The sequence below is a fragment of the Eulemur rufifrons genome, chromosome 16, assembly GCF_041146395.1.
Source record: "Eulemur rufifrons isolate Redbay chromosome 16, OSU_ERuf_1, whole genome shotgun sequence".
Lineage (NCBI taxonomy): Eukaryota > Metazoa > Chordata > Mammalia > Primates > Lemuridae > Eulemur > Eulemur rufifrons.
The window spans coordinates 25,326,240-25,349,317 of NC_090998.1; the positions used below are offsets into that span (position 1 = coordinate 25,326,240).

General features: G+C 42.4%; 1 pseudogene; it reads left to right on the forward strand.

Moving 5' to 3' along the window:
* Positions 1 to 20,188: 20,188 nt before the first annotated feature.
* LOC138397252 (myosin regulatory light polypeptide 9 pseudogene) lies at positions 20,189 to 20,757 on the forward strand (annotated as a pseudogene).
* Positions 20,758 to 23,078: the final 2,321 nt, after the last annotated feature.

Genomic DNA, 23,078 nt, shown 5'->3' on the forward strand with positions numbered 1-23,078 from the left:
AGAGTGGAAATACCATGGGCTGCAACAGCTGAAACAGAGCACCTTGCCCTGCTGAGACGTAAGAGGTCTAAGCAAGGAATTTGTCCCACTCTAATGGCAGCCTCAGCCATCCCCTGAGGATAGGATGAAGTCTGACAAATTCTGGATAAAAACAAATGCAATTGAATTTTCACTCCGATGCCCTCATGCTGTTTTGCTTAATGTGCTGCAATTCAGTTCAGCGAACATTTTTGAGCACCTCCATTTTTTTTTTTAATGAACCCTAGTTCTATCAATGCTTCTAGAATATTTATCATAATGAATTTCTTGTGCAACATAGCAGCAGGTCATTAATCTCTTTAAAGTACAATTTAATGCAATGCTTCATGACAGGAAGCAAGCAAGATAATAAAAACCTTTACTGCTTAAAACCACACTTAATATTTTTATGGCCCAGCCAGCTTGACAAAATATTCTTTGTGAGTCATCACTTCAAAGTGAAGCCCTGGGGACTTATTAAAGGCCTAACAGCAGGCCTCATGACCATTGTAGAAGGCCCCCCAAACGTGAACTGCTCAGGCAAGACCTTTCAAGCAAGAAGAAATACATCAGAGGGACACTGCAGAATGTCCTTGTGTATCCCATGTTCTAGGAAGCCATGTGACCAGATGCATTTATTTTAAAACTTTCAATCGTATTTTTGACAGCTTAGCTTTTGTATGGTTTTACCTTTCCTTATAACTGATCACATTCTACTGACTAAAGAGATTATAAAGCCTTACATCTGCACTCCCCGACTCCCAGGCTGTGGACCTATACCGGTCTGTGGCTTGTTAGGAACCTCGCTGCACTGCAGGAGGTGAGCAGCGGGTGAACAAGGGAAGCTTCATCTGTGTTTACAGCTGCCCCCATCACTCACATCACTGCATAAGCTCTACCTCCTGTCAGATCAGAGGCATTAGATTCGCATAGGAGCGTGAACCCTACTGTAAACTGTGCATGGGAGGGATCTAGGTTGCACTCTCCTTATGAGAATCTAATGCCTGATGATCTGAGGTGGAGCTGAGGCTGTGATGCTAGCACTGGGGAGCAGCTGCAAATACAGATTATCATTAGCAGAGAGGTCAGACTGCCTGATAAATGTACTGCACTTGAATCATCCCGAAACCATCTCCCCACCACAGTCCGTAGAAAAATTGTTTTCCATGAAACCGGTCCCTGGTGCCCAAAAGGTTGGGGACTGTTGCTTACATGGTCCTATCTAGTTTGTTTAGAATTTAAAAAATTCTGTCAAGTTCATTAAGATAAAAATGTAACTTGGAGCCATTTGCAAAGCATGGGCTGAGAAGAGAAACAATTTGTAATGAACCAGCCATTGCCTTAGTCTTTGGGCAACAGCCAGGACAGCCTTAGCATTGATTGTAAACAAACATAAGAGCAAATAAGGGAATATAGAAATCTCTTTGGCTCAGAACTTAATAATCTTACTGCTACTATCACAAATATGTCGATGATCTCTTTCCAGGAGTTAGAAATCCTATAGCTTACACTGAAACTCTTAATAATGTTTTTAAATTCTTCAAAGTCAGAAGAAATATTTTCTATCTACATCTTATCTAAGTCTTACAATTTGTTGTTTGAAAGCCATTTCCCCTTCTCTTTAGGTTTCAAAGGGAAAGGAATCACTCCTTACTTACAAATTACTTATTGAACATGTTCCAAGCACCAGATACTATTGTTGACACAGGCCAGTTAGCAGGGAGCAAATAGAGCCCTGCCCTTGTGGTGTTTTCATTCTGGTGAATGTTGTCTTACGTGGTGTAAACCTTCTTACATGTGAATATGACCTGCCAAGCTCTTCTGTTGCCCAACAGGAACCTTCCATGTTCCTCAAAGGAAGCCACTTATTAAAACGAAGTGGTTATCATCTGGCTTTCATCTCCTTTCTCCACAACTTTCCAATTTCTTTTTCCCCACTCTCTGCTTTTCCTACTGTGTAAATTACCTCTTGTGTTTCATTCGTCAAATACCCTCAAAAAGACAAGAAAGTAGAAAGTAAACAAACACAAACCCCCATATAAGCAGATGCTTGGGGATTGTTGTTCTCCACCTTATCTCTTTAGGAAAAAAAGGCATTTGGAAAACAGGAGCTAAACCTATTTCCAAGTAGACTTACTTGGGTTCACTTATTCACTCATTTATTTATTCATGCAGTAAGCATTTAAAATTATTTATTTGTAGAAATGTCTATACTGTGGAAAGGTACAAGGAGAAAGTAACGCATGCTCATATTCCCACCACCCAGAATCAACCACAGTTAACATCTTGGCATAATTGCTTCCAGTCTTGTGATCACTTAACGTGGAGTTATAAGAACAACCCTGAACCTAATAATAAATACTTACCCTGTTCAACAGCACTTAACTCAGTAACGGTACCCATTAGGTGCTTAATTATACTCATTTACTAAGAAGAGTGAATGATTTTCGTGGAATTTTCTCAAAATGTTGTTTCTTGAGATGCAGCTGAATGACTCGCTGTAGCTCTTGTTGCAAAGTCTTCATGTCCCGACTCCCACTTCAGGGTCCTCACCACACTGCCACAAGGCTTGTCTGTGTACATATGAGCATAACCCGGCAATGGCTCTTCTGTTATCTACAAAATATTTGGGTGTGGGTTTGGCGGTTGGACGCTCCTGAACTCAAAGACTCTTGTGAACTCAGACTTAACCGCAAATGATTAAAAACACACACACACACTCCTCTCTCTCTCTCTGTAGCACACACACACATACACACCCCATTGGCTAAAATAATTAAAAAATGTTTAAAATAAATCATTTTTGACAGTGATTGCGCCTGGGGGAGGGGTAGCAAGTTACACTGGGAACTGCCCCAGTTTCTTCCCAAGTCATGTATCCACTGGCTGGGAGGAATTTCCCAGCAAGCCTCTCCCACCCATTTGATCCTCTGGCAGCCTTATTTCAGGGATTGAGTATGTCTGAGTTCAGTTCTGATAAGTGACAGAGAGAGGATTTCAGTGCTTCTCATGCCTCTTGCAGGGAAAGGGATTTTTTCTGTCTTGGTTGGGGTTATGGTGGGGTGTTAATACGGGCAGATTAGCTCCAGGTGCAGCCTGTTTCATTCCTTACCTTTCTTTCTCCCTTCACCCCTGAACCAAGTATAGGATCAGACAGGTTTGGTTGGTCCTTCCCCCTGCCCAAGAGGGAGACCGTGCTCACAGAAGGCAGCGAGAGCCCTGATCTGAAGCCCTTGTTTGACTCCAGGCCAAGTGTTTCAAACAGCAGGTCTTTCATAGCTGGGAAAACCCCAGCTAGACCTGCCGGACACACCACACAACCACATACGGCTCAGCTCATGTCAACAGAACTGATAACCAAATTGGGCTTCTTGGCTGCCTGTCCCGGGCAGCCTTGCCAGCCCGCTACCCTCCAAGTCCCAATTAACACGCGGCTACGCTATAACCATAAGGCAGGAGCCGAGGGTTTGTTTACCACATAGTTAACAGGCAAATACAACTTAATCACAAGGAAAACAGCTTTTATGAGAATCATCTTGAAGTCCTTCTACAGCCCTATTAAACTATCCGGAAAGCCAAAACCTAGAGTTCCCTCCGATTTCATCCCTGTTAGAGAAGAGGCCAACGGGGACAGGTGGAGAGGCCCATGGTCTTGCTTCTTGACTATTACAGCTGCCAGGCTAAATGAACCTCTCTCCCCACTCTGAAGGCCTCTCCAAGTGCTCACTCTACATGACCCTTCTGTGATGGGCTGCGGGTGACTTTGGAAAGAACCCCAGGTTGGTAAGGAATCTATCTTTTAAGCAGATCCTGCTTTTGCACACAATCTCTGTGTGGAAGACCCTTGTGTTACTTATTCTCTTTTAAAAAGGAGAAAACCAAGGCTGGGCAAGGTTGAGTAACTTTAGAAGATTACACAGTTTTAGTGAAAAACTGGGATTTGAACTCAGGTCAGATGGACTCCAAAGGCCATTTCTTTCTATTCCACTTCTTCTATCAGACTGTCTTCATTCTAGCTTCCGGCCTCATGGTGGTTGGTCACTGGATGCTGAGCAAATCCCTTAATTGCTTGGCACCAATTTCTTCATTAATAAAATGTGGTTGTGGGAGAATCAAGTTTGATAATGCATACTCAGAAGGTCTTACGCCAAGCCCAGTGGTATCACTTGCATTGAAGAAAGAAGCACTTCTGGGCCACATAGCGGCCTCTCAGAATCACAGTTTATTAAGCCTTGTTGGTTGAAAATGAAGAGAGTAGATATTTTATTTGAAATTCTGATTTTTAAAAATTAGTAAACATTTATACAACATCCACAGCATGTTTTAAGCCATAGAATACTTATGAATAGAAATGATGTCTGTCCTTCAGGTTTACAATCTAGCCATGGGAACTCAAACTTAAGTGTTCAAAAGAATCAGTTGCCTTGGGGAAGGGCTTTGCAGACATCCTTAGTCACTAACCCAGTATCCATTTACCCCTTTCTCTTTCCTAACAGGGTTTTGATTTTGTCCATCAGTTCTCCCTCCTGCATACTGACCCCATCCCTAGCTCCAGGTACAAAGGTAATGTGGAGGGAAATTTGATGTGCTTCTGGGAAAAGTTCTTTAGGGAGAATTTGAATTTCAGACCAGGTTAGGAGGATTCATCATTTCTCAAACTGTGATCTACGCTTACTGAAGTTTTGCAGAGAGGTTTAAATCATCTTCCCATGTGAAAATTTTTTTTTGCTCCTTTTAACATATATGAATATAGTTGTATTGATGCTGTCATTTATTTAACCTAACTTTTAGCATCACCAAGACATGAGAGAATATAGGGAAGAAAAAGTTGTGGTCTTGCAATTGGATTTTCTAGTTGTAATGCAGTGGTAGCATGCATGACCCAAGTGCTGAATGATTTATAATGCTGAGGGTCTATGTGATTCGGGGCAAAATGGGTGGAGCTAGAGATTATTGCTACAGGAATTCTAAGAAGAAAGAGGGACTGGTAAAGTGGGAAAGGAGAAAAGTCTTAACTGGGGTCTTGAAGGTTAATTAGAGTTTGCATATTTAAAGAGGCAAGGCAGATCTTTTCAAACATGGGGAAGGAAAATAACTTAAGTAAAATCCCAGAGACAGGGACAAGGAAGGCATTTCTGGAGAAGAGTGTCCACTCTTCACTAAGACTGGCCATGCAGGCCTTGAATACGGCGGTAAGGAACATGGATTTTATTCTCTGGCCTTGGTGAGCCATTGAAAGTTCCTGGGTGGGAAATTGCATGATGAAACCTTTGTCTAAGAGAAAATAATCTGAGGGCATTGGGCATTAATAGTCCCCAAAAGTACCATATAGGTGCTATGGCCTACTATTAATTATCAACATGATAGTTTCTTTTAGGTTTTGAATGATTTTTTCCCAGGTCACTTGGGCTTTTGGAGCTGTGTTGATACACAGGATGCTAGCTGAGTCTAGTTTTCATTGGCTCTTTTCAGTTTCTTTCCTTTTCTTTGTCTCTGCCCCTGCCCATCTCTCTGTAGCACCCACCAATACACACACAGACATATGCATCCCCCTCCTTCTCTCCCCCATCCCTAGTCAGGCAGACTCGCTTCTGTTACCGTCCATACCCTTCATCCTTGATTCTTCATTTCCCTGGTCAATTCTTTTTTTTAAAAAAAATCATAAGAAAACCCTGGAATTAATTTACCTCTTTACTATTTCATCTATTCTACATTTATTATCCTGTTGGGTGCCAGGTACTGAGGTAGCTTCTGGAGACACCAAGTTAAGACATACATCGATATAGTGGGAAAGATGAATATACAGTAGGTACTCAACTTAAGGCCATTGATAGGTTCTTGGAAATTGTGCCTTTAAGTGAAATGCGGTACAGCTGGCCCTTGAATAATGTTGTCATTTCATTCAAAGTCATTTAGTAACAAGGTTGATGAGGAAAAAAAACTAGTTCCATTGTATGTCGTTTTGGTGCAGAGGAATTTGGGTCTTATTGGACTAAAAGTAGTAAAAGAAACCCAGAATTTAAAGGCTGATAAATTGCAGCTTATGCAACACAATAGAGAAATAACTAATTAAATTATGGTTAGTAATAATCTGGAATAAAGTGTGCCTTGAAAGCCATTGCTGTAGAACAAGATGAAGGGCGTGAAAACGTCAATAGCCACAGGGTTAGTGGGCTGCTTCTAGTGGCCCTGAAAAGCTTAAAGAAAGAGAATGTGAGGTTTGAGTCCCTGAATTATTGGCCTAGAAACACAGCCTGAAATTCAGGGAGTTTCTGTGATTGTGCTAAAATAATTTCTCGTCTCTTGCAGCTACAGAACTGAGGTTGCTGCAAACCGGAGTTTTATCCTGTGTGTTGTTAAATTACAACATCAGTTGTGTTTGCAACCTTACCAGATCTCTTATTTGGTAATAAGGATGTATATTGGGAAATAATGGACTCCGGAGACTTGAAAGGAAAATTCAGGGTATGTTGAATACCTAACCTTAAATGAAGTTTCATTTTCCAGCTGTGGTAGATAAAAATAATACCCCAAAGTTGCCCATGTCCTAATTCCTGGAACCTGTGAATATGTTCACTTACATAGCAAAAGGGCCTATGCAGATGGTTAAGGACCTTAATATGGAGAGACCATCCTTGATTATCTAGTTAGGCCCAATCTAATCACATGAATCCTTAAAAGCAAATAATTTTTCCCGTATATAGTCAGAGGGAACCCTGACTACAGAAAGAAAGGTCAAAGAGAGATGCAACATTGCTGGCTTTGCAGACGGAGGAAGGGGGCCACAAGCTGAGAAATGAGGGCAGCCTCTGGTTGCTGGAAAAGGCGAGGAAATGGATTCTCCCTTGGAGCCTCTGGAAGTGAGCACAGCCCTGTCGACACCTTGATTTTAGCTCAATGAGAACCACATTGGACTTCTATACTACAGAACTGTAAAATAATAAACTGGTGCTATTTTAAGCAACTACATTTTTGGTAATTTGTTACAGTAACAATAGAAAATACATCACCCAAAGAAGTTTCTTCTTCATTTTCTGGTAAGGCTGTTCTTTCTTAGGTCCCATAACTCTCTCACCTAAGGGATTAACTTGCAAGAAGCCAATTTTCTTTATACTCCTCCTCATCTGCTACTGATTTTCTTTAGACCTATAGCCAGAGTTAGATCCCAGCATGACTCAGGGACAAAGTATAAACTCACACTCAAGAGGAGAATGTTACACACCAAAAAAATAAGATTGTTTCTAAATTATGTCAGCCAAAATCTGTCGAAGGTTTGCAGATATGGATTCTAAAAGGGCTAAACTAAGGAGAGAGGAGTATACAGTCGTCCTTTGGTGTCTTCAGTTCCAGGAACCCCCAATGATACCAAAGTCCAAGGATGCTCAAATTCCTTAAATAAAAAGGTGTAGCATTTGCTTAAAACCTATGCCCATCCTCCCATATACTTAAAGTCATCTCCAGATTAATTATAATACCTAATAAATTATAAATGCTATGTAACTGGTTACATTATATTTTTGTATATTTTAAAATTGTTGTATTGTTATTTTTTCCAAATATTTTTGATCCATGGTTGGTTGAATCCACAGATGTGGAACCCATGGATATGGAGGGCTGACTGTAATTTTAAATCAATCTAAATTTCTTAAAATGGTGAGAGGGTCAAAATTCAATTGGCTAGCTTGAACAGCTGGGTGAATTCTTATTGATTGCTCACTGACTAAAACTTGGATGCAACAATGTTTTATTTTGGGTGAAATAGAGATGTCATAAATACCTTGGTATAATATTGTGGAAGGAATCTTAAGACTTAGGAAGAGGCCAGACATGGTGGCTCAGGCCTATAATCCTAGCACTCTGGGAGGCTGAGGATTGCTTGGGCTCAGGAGTTCGAGACCAAGCTGAGCAAGAGCAAGTCCCTGTTTCTACCAAAAATAGAAAAAATGAGCTGGACGTGGTGGCACACGCCTGTAGTCCCAGCTACTCAGGAAGCTGAGGTAGGAGGATTGCTTGAGCCCAGGAGTTTGAAGTTGCAGTGAGCTAGGCTGACGCCACTGCAGTCTACCTAGGGTGACAAAGTGAGACTGTTTCCAAAAAAAAAAAAAAAAAAAAAGAACCACAACAACGTAGGAAGATAAGGAGTGTTGGAATAGATTTATCATATGTGACTTTGTTCTCATAGGAGACTCCAAAAGATACTTCCTTCACCCAGGCCTTAGTAAGCACATGATTGTATTTACCCTGAAAGGTACTTTCCTGGACGCTTTTTATAGGCCAGGAATGCTAGTAGGAGGTTCTATATTTAAAATGAGCTCCTGTGTTTCGGTGAGAATGGGAGGACCTCAGGATGGTAGAGGCCAAGTACAGCACTTAAACCACAGTGGACATGGCCACCAGGACGTTCCTCAGAGTGGCCAATGGATCCCTAGGCCTGAGGTAGATGGGCAGTCCACTAGTATTCTGCTTGACTTGTATAACAGAAAACTCTACATCTAGTGAATAGATGAAGAGTGACCTGACCTGGCCAGCCTGATGGAGATCACTCTGCCTCTCCCAATCCCAGACCTGGGCCAATTCACAGACCCAGAGCCCCTGGAGTAAAGAGGAGGCTGGTGGTCCTGAAGACAGGTATTAAGAAGAAACAGAAATACATACTGTGAGTCTTCCTACTCTCTCTTCTTAAAGGACATTGTGGACATTTACTGGGTAATTGTGAATTAGGGAAAGTGATTATACCAAGGCTGCTTGAAATTATTGGACATGGCTTTGGGCTGACACCAATTTATGTGACCTGTGACCCCATTGCAGTCTCCTAGTCAGAGTGAAATCTTATGGGTGATGAAAACAAAAAATAGAGCTGGATCTGAATATGCCTAATGTAGGTCTAGGTAGACTCTGAATCACCCCTAGGTTATTTGTCTAGATCATGAGTAAATAATTGAAGTAGATATTTTTAACATCAGGCAGAGTTCTCACATTGACTATTTTGATATGAAGACCCAGGTAAATAGTAAATCAAAAGTAAAATGGTAATAGTAAATAGTAGGCCAAAAGGAAAAACACATCCTGGGGGAACCTGAATATCTCTATCCCTTCACCTTGCCTATCTGGCTTGTGCAGAATATGGATGGGTCTTGAAGAAAGCCAGAGGGGTGTTGCAAGCTCACGTAGGCGTTGACTTCAGTTATAGTTGCTGCTACTGGTGAGGTCTCTGTTCAGGTTAATGCAGTCTTTAATACCTGTTATATAGCTGTTGAGCTGACCAATACTTAATTTTCATTCCAATGAGCTGACAACACCAGAAAGGCTTCTTCTGATTGCCTCAAGCTTTCATCAACTCTGGCTTTGGGCACAATTTTGTCCTCAGAGATCTTAATCATCTTACTGTCCTTCAACATCTACTGGGCCACACACTGATTATACCATCTGACCATTTTGAAGGGTAGGAGGTAGCAAGATACATCCCTGTTGCAGAGTGATGGAGAGTGCCCACAGCACAGGGACTGCCACTCAGTCATTTCTGGAGTCCAGCAATCAGCAGCATGTTAGAATAGCTCCTCCACGGTGAAGCCCAGTTGGAGGCATTTTAAGTAAGAGGCACACCATTTGGTAGACCTCTTTGGATTCTGAGAAAGCATGCACCACATTTGGATGTGTGGCTTGCAACTGGTTACCAAGTGAGCGCCAAAGCTAACAGCTTTGAATGGAGCCCAGAACCAGGAAGGCTCTCTGGTTAGGCCATGGCACAGTTCAAGCAGTTCTGCCACTTGGCCCTTCTCCCAGTGGACATCTGAGTACCAGATGCTGGAAAGGAACCCATGGTAAACCTTGTAAGAGGGTGACAGCAGGGACCCAAGAGATTTGGGATAAGCTACGCTTTCTTCGGCAAGTAACTTTATCCTTTTGAGAACTAGCTATAGGCCAGCCCTAGGGTCCTGATAGAGACTGAATGCCTGACCACGAGGCAGCGGGTTACCTTATGGTCTGAGCTGTCCTTCATAAACTAATCTTGCTATCAGATGTCTCTAGAAGCATTCCGTCATCAAATGGAGGCTACAGATGCAGGAATGGGTTTGAGCAGGTCCTGAAGGCACAAGTAAGTAGCATTTGCAGGTGCTTACTCCTGCCACATGGCAACTGCTTCCCTAAGCCACACCTATAGTGTTATAGGGAGTCTCCTGGGACCAGTTGACAGAGGATAAAGTAAGTTACATCTATAGTTTTTAGGTGACTTTGCCTAATGTGCTGGCAGCAGGCAGAAGCAGACAACTGTGGCACTGCAGCCCCACTGACACAAGGCTGTTCACAATAGTGGGGAGGGGAGATGCTGAAATCCTCCTTGGGGGCAAGGTGTTGAGCACTGCACCTCATCCAATTTGTTTGGAAGAACGGGTGGCTTAAAAGAAATATCCATACAGATCAATGGTCAGGGGAAGAGGAGGGACTGCCAGGCACAGATTACTGATTTGACCAGGTGTTTAGCGATTTGGAGTGATCAAGATCAGAGATTTAATGATAAATAGATTTGCGGGTTAGGTAGGGGAGATCTAAAAGATATTTAGCAACTAGTGTGATATACAGCAGAGGCTTCAGCTCCCATGATCAGCCATGTAAGGAAATCCTAGAGGGAAGCTGGTCAGCCATGAGCAGCCACAGCCTCAGGATGCCCCAAGGCCCCAGTGGGCACAGATATCACCTGCTAAGGTGTCGGTGTCCCACCAGCAGGACCCGCTCCTGGCATCTGGCCCTGCTTTACCTAGGGAGGTATTCAGGGTTGGAACTGGTTTGAGGAGCCCCATTGAGCTTGCTGGAGGGCCTGCAGGCTGGCAGGGGCCAGGGTAAGCTGCTTCGCATGGTGGAGACCTAGGACCTCTGGGATGGGGAAAGCAGGGTTCAGGGAGTGAGCATGCTGGTGACTTAGGCCACTATTTACCAACCAGTATGGAAGCATCTCAGTATTTTAATAACTCATATAGACCTACTGGTATGTACTGCCTGAGTAACAGCCCTGGGAAACAGGATGTGAGTGGATCTTAGAATAGTCCCAGAGGGTCTATTAGTAAAAGAAAGCTTTTAATAATCAGGTGAACCAAATGATCGATGCTGTGGGTATCAGTCGGCCTCTCTTTCCATCTCCCCCAGTGCTAGTCCGAGAGGCTCAGGAGCAAAGTAGCCACAGAGACAATGGTGGAAACTGCGAAAGAGCCATGGGTTCAATAAAATGAGCTTCGCTTCTCAAGGCAGACCTGGCTATGCCACTTCTGAGCAGCAGCAGAAGAAATGGTTGTCAGCAGCAGAAACCACCCCCGAGCCTCTAAACCAAGGGGGCAGCCAACTGGGAGTTACACTGGACCCTGCTGTTGGCCAAGGCCATGCCTGCTGCAGTAGAATCTCAAGTAGGCCCAGTGATATAGCAAGAAGTAAAACTCAGCCATCTGTTACTGTGGTGAAAGAAGAAGATTCTTTCAGGGCAATAACGTAGGCCCTTGAATGTTGAATGTGAACTTCCCCCTATGTGAGCCGAACTTTGGGTACGTGCCTTTAAGAGGAATAAGTATCCTCTAGCATCGTGTCTGTGCCCACTGCACAGGGTCTGCTAGTTCAGCAGAAAAACAAAGTGAAAGTAATACCAGCTGACAGCAGTTGCTTGTTGATGTTAACCCTGGACCATCTCTGCTAATCTGGCTCAGCTCAGAGAGATTCTGACATAGAAAGGGCAGTGGTTTGTCCTCACTAGAATAGTCACTTATTTTGGATTTGGATTTGCTTTCATTGCCCACCACATTTCTGGCACCAGGGTGGATTTTACTGAATGCCTTGCATACTGTCACGGTAGCCCACACAACATTGCTTCTGACCAAGGGAGTCACTTTACAGTGAAAGGAAGACAATGATGACTTGTCTTATTATGTGCCCCGTCCTCCACGCCACAGATCGTACACAACATCTTGTGGCGCTGGGTGATGTCCCATAGCTTGTCAGGTATGTCCTGAGCCACCTGGGCCAGTCAAGACCATAAAGTTAGCTTGAGGTTCAAATATTGACAAGAATGGTAACTGGGACTCAGTCTAAGGACACATCCACTGTGGCTTACTACTGCATTAGCCAACAAGCAATGGACTCACGAGAGTATGCACGAGATCAAGTATTAGTGCGATGGCGTGGCTCACTGAGGAAGGGGCCACACCAGCACTCAAGGGTCAGCCCTGATATCATGTAAGAATTTCTTGCTGCTTCATAGATACCTCTATTCACATTCTAGTTCTTGTAACCTCATCAGGCCTTCCGGAGGTCTAGCCATGGCATACCCACATCATAACCAATAGACTGAGCTATTTCTTCTGTAGCTTGAAGGTGGGTCAGGAAACCAAGAGATGGAATTGAGAGTGATGTTTTCACTGTTATACCTAAATGACCAACTTGAAAATTTTATGCATCTTGTCCTCAAAACTGTCGGTTTTGTTGATTTAGAAGTTTTGTTACACAAGGAAGGAATGCTTCCATAAGGTTGTGCAGGTTGAACACTGTACAACTCCATGGACCACACACTTTGCAGTTGGATATATCAATATTAGATTCAGTACTAATGTGATTTGGGTTGTCTCTCTTTGCAGAGAGGTTGAAACTATTTGTATATTTAGAGACATAGCTGCACTGTGTTAGGTAGAAACACCATTTTTGTTTTTTGAAGTTTAAGAATGGAAAAAAAGTATTTTCATTCACAGTTGTCATTTTTTGGCAGCTACCCAGCAGATAAACCCACTTTTTTTTTTTTTTTTTTTAGACAGGGTCTTGCTCTGATACCCAGGCTGGAGTGCAGTGACCCCATCATAGCTCACAGTCCTGGGCTCAAGCAATCCTCCTCCTGCCTCTCCCTCCCCAGTAGTTGGAACTACAGGCACATGCCACCACATCCAGCTAATTTTTCTATTTTTAGTAGAGACAGGGTCTCACTTTTGCTCAGGCTGGTCTTGAACTCCTGGCCTCAAGCAATCCTCCCACCTAAGCCTCCCAAAGTGCTAGGATTATAGGTGTGAGCCACTGTGCCCGGCCCAAACCCGTTTTTTGTTTTCTCATGAACCTTGGTGAGAAGCTGAGGCCACTTCCCAGTACCTGGCTGAGAAAGCCACCTACTTGTTGCTCTGGCCTGCCTGGCAGTCAGGGCTTAGTAATGTGACCTCACATGGCAGCCCATCACTGCTAAGTCACACTCACTTAGAGGGTACTGAATGTGGACCAAGTGATGCAAATAAGAAAGGTGGCAGAGAATTTATTCTGGAGGTGGCAGCAATGACAGCAACATCCAGCTTGAGACAGTGATCAAAGAACCAGCAGCAGTGCCTAGTGCCCAAGGTCATCTCAGGTGCCAGCTGCGCTGTCTAGTGTTTGCTGGAAGGGACGGCTGTTCCCCATGGACTGGTTTGGCAGTGTTTTGACTGACGCTGGCTGCCTGGCCTCCATTTGTTTCTACCTGTCTTCTGAAGCTGGTTCTTCAGCCTTTCCAGAGATTGTGTGTGCTCTCAATACACTTTCAGTAAGTTATTCTGCTTCTCGAATCACCCAGAGTTGATTTAGGTTAGTTGCAATTAAGAACCTTGACTCGAAGGAGGGACAGAGCAAAAGATGAAGCTGGAGAGGCAGATGAGAATGAGATTGCCAGGAGCCTTCCATAGTTATTGAGAAGTTTGGGCTTTGTCCTGAAGGCAAATAAAACTCACAGAAAGATTTTAAGCAAAGATAAATGTCATCAGATGAAGGTTTTAAAACTATCTTTTTGGTAGCAGCATAAAGGACAGATTGGAGAGAGAGAGAAAATGGAGATAGGGGCCAGTTAGGAGGATGCTGAAATATTTCAGTGACAAATGATGATGGCAAAAAATCACAGTGGCAGAAAAGGTGGCAAGAGTAGTAGGATGGATTAAAAGATATTTGGGAGGTAGACTGTCCAGCAGTTGATGACTAGATTGTCAGAGAACAAGACAGTGAAGAATCAAGATGACTTCAAAGCTTCTAACTTGAGTGAATACATGGATGGTGGCACCATTGAGTTAGGAAGGACAAGAGAAGCTGTGGGTTTTTGAGAGAAGAGAATTTATGTATGTTGAGTTTGTGAAGCTCTTATACAGGTGGAGATGCCCAGTAAGCAGCTAGAAACATGGAATTAGGAGACTGAAGAAGCAAATCTGGGAGTCAATGTTGTAGTGTGGGGTGAAGCTCAGTAAGTAGAAGCCAAATAAATAGGGAAGATTCCCAAGGAGAGGGAACAAAATAGGAACTTCTTCATGAATTTGAAGACCCTGAATTGATGTGAACCACTTATTGAGTAGGAGTTTTTATTTAATGCTGTAAGTGTTCACAGCACCTTATGATGACCTTTGTGGACCCAGTTGGCTCTGATGTCTATACACCCCCCACCTCTTGCCACATTTCTTCAGCACTCTCTATTCCAGTACACACCTCCTTTGAGCGCCTGTGGCTCTCTGCCTCCCAGTCCACAGGGAGGGCAGCCAGAAGTGTCAGGAAGTTAATGACCCTGGGAGCAGCCCTCAGGCATGAAGGATGAGCATTGGAGGATGAACATTCCAGATTCCTCATATGGAATGGCTTGGAGGTCAGGACTGACCCTCAGCTGCTCATGGTGCTGAAATGCTCCATTAGGCACTGTTGGCTTTCTGCACTACCCTCTCCTCTTCCCATCCCCCAGTGGCACTTCTTGGGATCACCTCCCAAACAAACTACTTGCTCTCAAATCCCTGTCTCGGGATCCGCTTCTGGGAGAATCTGAGCTAAGACTGCCTTCCTGCTCTTCCCAGTCTTCTGGGGTGAACCATTGCAGATGCACACACTGCTTATAACATGTCTCATCTGCTGCCATATCTTCTGTCTTATCCTCTGCCATCTTCTCTCAGTGTTGCCCCTCTATAATCTCTCCAAACAGACATGATATTATAAATGAGCCCCCTTGATGCAGCAGACACCAAGGGATAATAGACACCTGGATAAAAAGTCCCTCATCTATTCTAGGAAACAGGTGTAATGATAATCATATTTTGTATTTATTAAAATCTTTCCTTCTAAAGAGTTCAAAGTGTTCCGCATGTATCCCCTGTGGGTAAGAGCAGGGCCGGCTTCTAGCACAGCTGTCAATTATGTGAAGTGTAAATTACGTGAAATTGGGCTTTAGAAACCATCCTGTTTCCCCTTCAAGTGGCCTTCTCCCTGTTCTTTTGCACCCTGGCTCCAGGGATCCTCCCTGCCACCCCATCTCTGTTGTCATCCCCGCTGCGCTCCTTCCCATAGTAACTTGTTTTTGACCATTTTTCAACCAATCTCAGCTTACGGGGTGATTATTAATATGGCATTATTTCCCCCAGGAATATTGGCATTTTAATAGGACACATTTACAAACAGGAAATAAAAAAAAAACCCTGAAATTGAATAGGAAGATCATAGGTAATAAGAACTTATTATATATAATAAGAACTTAAATATGGTATTAGGTCTGTTGGTAATCTATATGATTCCAAATTGACCGATGGGGAATTTTCATAGGAAAAACATGGATTTATGGCACTCTAGCCATTTCTGTTTCAGGGACAAGTTTAAAAATAAAAATGGAACCAAAACCTTTTTACACAGAATACCATGTAGAAAGTTCTGTGCATTTGATTATCTGAAATGAGTTAAACTTGTGTGTTTTAGATTAAGCTTTACTGAGTATTTACTGTGTAGACAGCACTCAGGGAGAAAGTGGGAGGAGAATGCGAAAGAATGGACAGGTTTCCTGTCTTCATGGGGCTTACTTGTGGCAGCTTCTCTTTAGATCTGGGCTGGGGAGGGATGACTTTAGCTCTCAGAATGCGCTCCAAAATCAGCCTGCAAGAGAGAGGTGGGGACTTCAGCTCTGATTGGAATCCAGAAAGTCTGCCCGAGTTAAAGACAATACTACACTTCCCATGAGGAGGGTTTTAAAAAGGCATCTCCTTTTCCTTAAACTCAGAACTCAGGATGAAAGAGTGTAGCATACGTAGAGGGCAAAAAAGCCTCTTCCTTCTACAGCCTCTTTTCAAAAACAATGGTAGTGAGAGGATATAAAATTCTCCCCAAATATGTCTCCCTTAAAAAATATACTCCACCAAAGAAAGATGTTGATTGAAAAATAGCACAAATATATTGTTTGCCTCTCCCCTTCCCAAATATGAAACATCAACTTCAGGAAAAAAAAAAAAAATATTATGCCAGCAACTTAGCAACACAAACAACCAACTTCAAACCAACAGGGAATTTCCCTGCCTAGGGAAGGGGGGTGTGTGTCTTTGCTGGGTACAGCTAAGACTTCCTGTTAGAGACAACTGTTCAATGCTGCTTCTCAAGACTGTGGGACAAATGCTTTGTTAGTCCAATGCCTCAGAATGTACTCAGCAGAAGGTTTATTTTCAAAATGTTTGAAGGCTAGAGAAGCAGCCACCCCGTGTTGGGGCTTTCTTCTCCCCCAAGCCTTCCCTGACCAAATTGATTCGAACTCTGTGAAAAAAAATATATATAATTTTTCTTCCAGAGACCATAACAACTATTTCCATAAAGAGGTCCAGATGTTTAATTTTTCCAAAAGAAATTTTAACAAAAACAAAATAAAAGTAACTGAGGAAGGATCATTTTTCCATTGACTTCTTAACCCAAATGGGACTGGTTACGCCAGTCAAAACCACAGATTCACTTCCCCCGAGCACGCATCCCTTCGTCTCTTCTTGTCTCTGCCTGGACACAGGTGCCTTCCCATAATGCCGCTGGCCAGGCGCTCGCTGCATTGAATTTCAACAAGCTGTTTTTCAAAGGCCAGCTGTGGACAGCTGTAGGTTGTCACACTGTCTCCCCAGCACTCTGGGTCTAATAATAAGTACAACATGGTTTCATCAGCTTGAGCTACATTTTCCTAAGTCAGTTAGGAAATCCCCACATCCAGGGGCCTGAAAAAAAAAAAAAAAAGCAGCCTCAGAAAGAACAGGTTTTCAAACAGGCATTGACCCACCCATATCTCCCGTAAGCGAGAGAATTCACTGGGTTAATTAATCAGAGTGGGAAACTAGTTGTTTAAAATAGCATCAACCCAGTCAGAAGGTCATGCTCTGGGGTTTTTATTTCTCTCTAAACATGTTGGGAAGCCTGAGCTTAGAAGGAGTTTCTCTTCCTGAAGATTTTAAACTTTCTCATGATTTTTATTAAGATTAATTTCTGTGGAAATAGTGAAGGTTTCAGGCCTCTCTGTGAGCAGTAGGATACCTGGACGCCTACCTGGGCCTTCCTGCCGTCCAGCGCCATAAAAATAAGAGATGCCTGTGGGTGTCCCATAGCTTGTTTGGTTAATGCAATGGCTCATAACTAAAATGCCAGTTTAACCACCAGTTTGTTTTGCTGGTGTTTGGTTTATACATAAACATGAGTGGGAAGGGACCAACATTTTTTTTTTTAAGTACAAATTTTATTTTTATTACTGCTGCTTTGTTTTTTGTTTCAAAGGGATGGCATGGACTCAGGGTACAACAGCTGTACTCAGCCCAGCTGGAAGGCCCTGGATTTTGAACTTCTATTTCTTAAAAAGGGGTTGTGTGTTGAACATTCGAGTGTTGTTAACCATCTCTATTTTATTTTCCCTACTGCTCCTTGTAGAGCAGAATCCAAGACCACCTCCAGCTCAGACAGAGGGAAAGGCTGGGGTGGAGGAATTGGCAGAGGCAATTTAGACCAGGATATCTCATGAGGAGTTGAGTGTCTCCCTTTATCCCTTCTGACGTGCCCTTGTTATTCAGGGCCACGCTGCGGTTTTGTCTTTGTTCCTCCCGTTCTCTCCCTAGCTCGGGGATTACGTGGTCCAACTTCTTACTATGTTGTGTCCATCCGTCATGAGTAGAACAATCCAGAACTATAACACATACACAGCAAGCACTCAAGAAATACTGACTGACTTACATACAGGACCATAAAGTGATTAGAATAATTCATGGGTCTTTCTAAGATAAAAACTCAATCTTTGCTACTTCTCAAGGCCAATTTGATCTTTTTAAAATAATCAGACACACAGGCCTAACCTTGAGCAAAATGTAATTCCTGAGGTGGGCCTGGAACAAAATAGGTCCCTTTGAGATGGGTTGGGGAGGCAACTGAATTCTCTTTCCTTGCTTTGTGTTCACTTAAATTATTTTTATGTCAGCTATTTTATCAAAGCAAAATCCTGAGTATTTTTGAGTGACAGTGGTCATTCAGTGACAAAACAAGGTTTATAAGGATATATTTAAATCTAAATGAAATAATTTAGTAAATCTTAGAAGACTAATTTTTCAAATGATCTTATCATTCTTCCTGGACAAGAGGGAACCCAGGTTCCTGTGTTCTAAAATGGGTTCCTGCTAAGAATTCTGGCCTGAGCTGAGGATATTCCTTGGCCATAGGTCACTGTATGTGGAGTCAAGGGGGTTAATCCAAGAACAGCATCTTGGGAAGCAGACAAAGCTGAGAAAGACTTTCCTAGTGAGTTGTCCATTTGAAGGGGCTGAGAAGTCAGGGGAGAAATCTGTGTACACTCAAATGAGATGAAAACTGGGGAGATTTAGCTAGAGTGAAAGTCCAAAACAGTGAATAAGTGACCAAGTTGAGAAATAGCCTGAATGGTGAGAAGGTAATGGAAGCAACAGTTTATGGGGTGGTGGTGGTTTTGGGTGTGGTCCGGGAGAGAGCCATTAAATGCTCCGACATGGTGCGAACGCCTCTTAAGTTTGTTTCTAGGAAAAACATATTAAAAAATCAATTAAATAAGAATAATGGGAAGATGAAAACAATGAGCAGAATCAAAAGAACAGGGGAAATAAGAGGGAATATTGTTAGAAGGTGGCTCATCCCGCTGGAATAAAAACATCTCACAGTATGTAAGTGATCTGGAAGGAGTACAATCGAACTTCTGGAATAAGTTATTTCTATTCTCCTCCCAGTGTGGACAGACTGTAAAGTGTAGTCCTGGGTTATTTTGAGGGAGTAGCAGTGTTAGTAGCCTGAAAGTAAGCTATTCAATAATTGCCATGGAGATGAAAGACTTCAATTTTTATTTTATTTTATATTTTATTTTAAATTTATTTACTTTCAGTTTATATTTTATTTCCTTTTATTTGATTTTTTGGGTACACTCATTTGTTTATTTATTTGACTTGCAAAAGGTACACAATTTGATGAGTTTGGAGATAAGTATACAGCATAAAGCCATTCCCACAACCTATGCCATGAACATATCCATCACCTCCAAGTTTCCTCCTGCTCTCTTTATTGTTGTTGGTAGTACTAACACTTAACATGAGATTTATCCTCTTAGCAAATTTTTAAGTATGCAATACAGGATTGTTAACTATAGCTACAATGCTTATAGTAGATCTCTAGGACTTATTCTTCTTGTATAACTGAAACTTTCTACCCTTTGACCAATGCTTCCCCATTTCCTCTTACCCCCTGCCTTTGGCAATTACCATTCCACTCTCTGCTTCTATGACTTTAACTATTTTTGATGTATCATTTGTGATTTATTTTTTATTTTTTGAGATGGTGTCTTGCTCTGTCGCCTCAGCTAGAGTGCAGTGGAATCATCATAGCTCACTACAACCTCAAATTCCTGGGCTCAACCAATCCTCCTGCCTCAGCCTCCTGAATGGCTGAGACCACAGGCATACGCCACCACATCCAGCTAATTTTTCTACTTTTTTGTCTATTTGTCTATTTTTTTGTCTATTTGACAGGGTCTTGCTATGTTATTCAGGCTGATTTTGAACTCCTGACCTCAAGCGATCCTCCTGTCTCAGCCTCCCAGTAAGCCATTTGATAATTGACATGGAGACGAAAGACGTGAGCCACTGCGCCTGGCCTCATTTGGTTTTTATAGAGCTTTTTCTCTAAGTTACTAAGTAGGAACTCTACTCAAGATAGTGGACAGATCAGATGGAGACTAAATACCACTTAATCTACTTTACAATGACAGAAGATGCCTTCAAGGCAGGACCAAGAAAGTTATTGCTTCATGATTGCATTTATTAGAAGCTTTTATATTTGCAGCATTTTTTTCTTTGCTGTAGACAGCTTATTGGTCACTGAGGTGCTCGGATTCTCATGGCTGTGCAGGGATTTAACCACCACCATGTCTAGTAAAAGGACAAAGACCAAGACCATAAGAAGCACCCTCAGCACACAACAGCCAATGTATTTGCCATGTTTGACCCGTCATAGATTCAGGAGTTCAAAGAGGCTTTCAACATGATTGATCAAAACAGAGATGGTTTCATTGACAGGGAAGATTTGCATGATATGTTTGCCTCACTAGACAGTTGGAAAAATCCAACTGATGAGTATCTGGAAGCCATGATGAATGAGGCTCTAGGCCCCGTCAGTTTCACCACGTTCTTCACCATGTTTGGTGAGAAGTTAAATGGCACAGATCCAGAAGGTGTCATCGGAAATGCTTTTGCTTGCTTTGATAAAGCAGCAACTGGCACCATTGAGGACGGTTACCTGAGACAGCTGCTGACAACAATGGGGGACTGGTTTATAGACGAGGAAGTAGAGGAGCTGTACAGAGAAACCCCTATTGACAAAAAGGGGAATTGCAATTACCTTGAGTTCACGCACATCCTTAAACATGGAGCAAAAGACAAAGATGACTGGAAAGAATTTCAGATTCCAGCCAACTGTTCCTTGTTGCTGCTTTGAGTACTTCTCAGATTTTCTCTTAGAGCCTGTTGCATGCCTTTAGCTTTACAGCTTTTGCTTTTGTTGTATTTATTTTCAGCCATTTTGGACATATGTATCTTTATAATCAGATTGGAAATGGGACTTTTTATCATTTTCAGAATAGAAAATATGGTAATTTAACTTACCAGCTCCTCCCCCCCAATAACTGCAGTCTACAGAGTCAATATATTTTTTTCAGAGAAAGTTATTCACTCAATTTTTTCTGAATCATAATTAAACTTTACAATAAAAATTTTAAAAAGCTTATTAATTTGAAATTATTTTGTTCACCAGTACCCTTAATATGAATCCAGTTCTGTGCCTTAAAGTTGCACATTTAATTTATTTCTATATTATTTCATATTAATTTAAATTGAAATGTAGATCTATCTATTTTCTCCTGATTAGAAAATAACTATGCTTATTAAAAAAACTGCAAATGATATAAAGGTATATAAATAAAAAGTCTTCACTAATCACTAGGTGATAACAGTTCTTAATAGTTTGAGTCAAGAAATTTTCATGGAGCACCTACTACGTATCATGCTCTGGGACAAGAGCTGGGATAAAATATCAAACAGGACACAGCTGCTGCCAGTTTGTTTGCATATTATCTATAGCTGCTTTGCACAACTAGAGCAGAGTTGAGTAGTTGTGACAAAGACTCTGGCCCACAAAGCCTCAAATATTTACTATATGGCCCTTTAAAGAAAGAGTTTGAGGCCAGGTGTGTGGGCTCACGCCTGTAATCCTAGCACTCCGGAAGGCTGAAGCAGGATGATCACTTGAGGTCAGGAGTTTGAGACCAGCCTGAGCAAGAGCAAGATCCTGTCTCTACCAAAAATAGAAAAATTAACTGGGCACAGTGGTGTGCGCTTGTAGTCTCTGCTATTTGGGAGGCTGAGGTAGGAGTATTGCTTGAGTCCAGGACTTCGAGGTTGCAGTGAACTATGATGACGCCACTGCACCCTAGCCCAGGGAGACAAGAGTGAGACTCTGTCTCAATAAAAAAAAGAAAGAAGGAAAGAAAGAAAGAATGAATTTGACAACCCTCGGACTACCCAAAAGTAGTGGAAATGGGGAGAGAATATAGAAATGAGAAATATTTGGAAGTTGATGACTGATTGGATGTGGCTTGCACTGCTGGGTGGATGTGCATACTGCCATTTTCTGTGGTTGGTATTGTAGAGTTGGAATGGTGTGTATGTGTTTCTGTGTGTGTGCGCGCATGTTTGTGCATGTGTGGCAGTTCCATCTCCTAGGAGGAAAGTTAGAATTCACAATGTACTTTTGCTGAAAAAATAGCTTTGGTGAGTCTTGGCGTGTGACTATTGTTATGTGCCCAAACACATGGAAATCGTTTTTAATATTTCTTCACAACTTCAGAAAGCCTAAGTGTTTATTTTCCATGTTTATTAAAAAGCGTGCATACAGGGGAGGAGGTTTTGATTCACTTTGTCTATGCTCAGTCTGGATATCTGATCTGTGTAACACATTTCCTATTTAATCTCAGAGGACTTGTTCGGGGAACAGGTCATTTACATGAATCTGAGGCTCTGTTCCTCTATCTCCTTCTCTGAAACCAACTGGGAGATGGTTTCCTGAACTGGGAAGGATCTCACTTTCCAACTTGGTGATTTATGATTCTGCTAGTTGCATCTGTTTATTTTGCTTGCAGCCAATTCATGTTGGTTTTAAAGAAATATAAGTGCAGCAAGAGAGGAAACATTGGAATGGCAGAGGAAGGAAGACTTTGGGATATGGTAAGGGTGAGAAGAATTTAGGAAAACATAAGCTCATCTGGATCAGGGCGGGGTGGGGGGGGGGGGGGAAAGGCTGCTCAAAATACAAAGACCAGAAGGATAAAGAAGTAAGAGGAGAGGGAAATGGAGGAACAAGTTGTGCAAAACCTTGTTGAACCAGGCCTGAATCCAGTCCAAATTGACCCCTGATCTCATCCAAGTACTGTCCGGCCCCTTTACAGTTTGTAAGATTTGATGGAACCGCAGGCCACAGTGGTGTGGCCAGAGGCCATTGGCCTTGGGGAAGCATCTTGCCAGTGGGGTGATGTGGGAAGACAGAGTGCCAAGCTGGCCAGACGCTGGTCTCTAATGCTATGTAACGCAGGCTAAGTGACAGACGGATATCCACTTAACTGCTGATTCCTTCTCTCTCCACCCTGTTATCATCCTCAGGCTGCTTTGTAAAAGGCAAATTTTGCCAGAAAATGTATTTTAGGTCCCTTGAGTTTTTTGGTTCTTGATCATGAAACAACTTCCCTTTCCCCCTCCACTGATGTC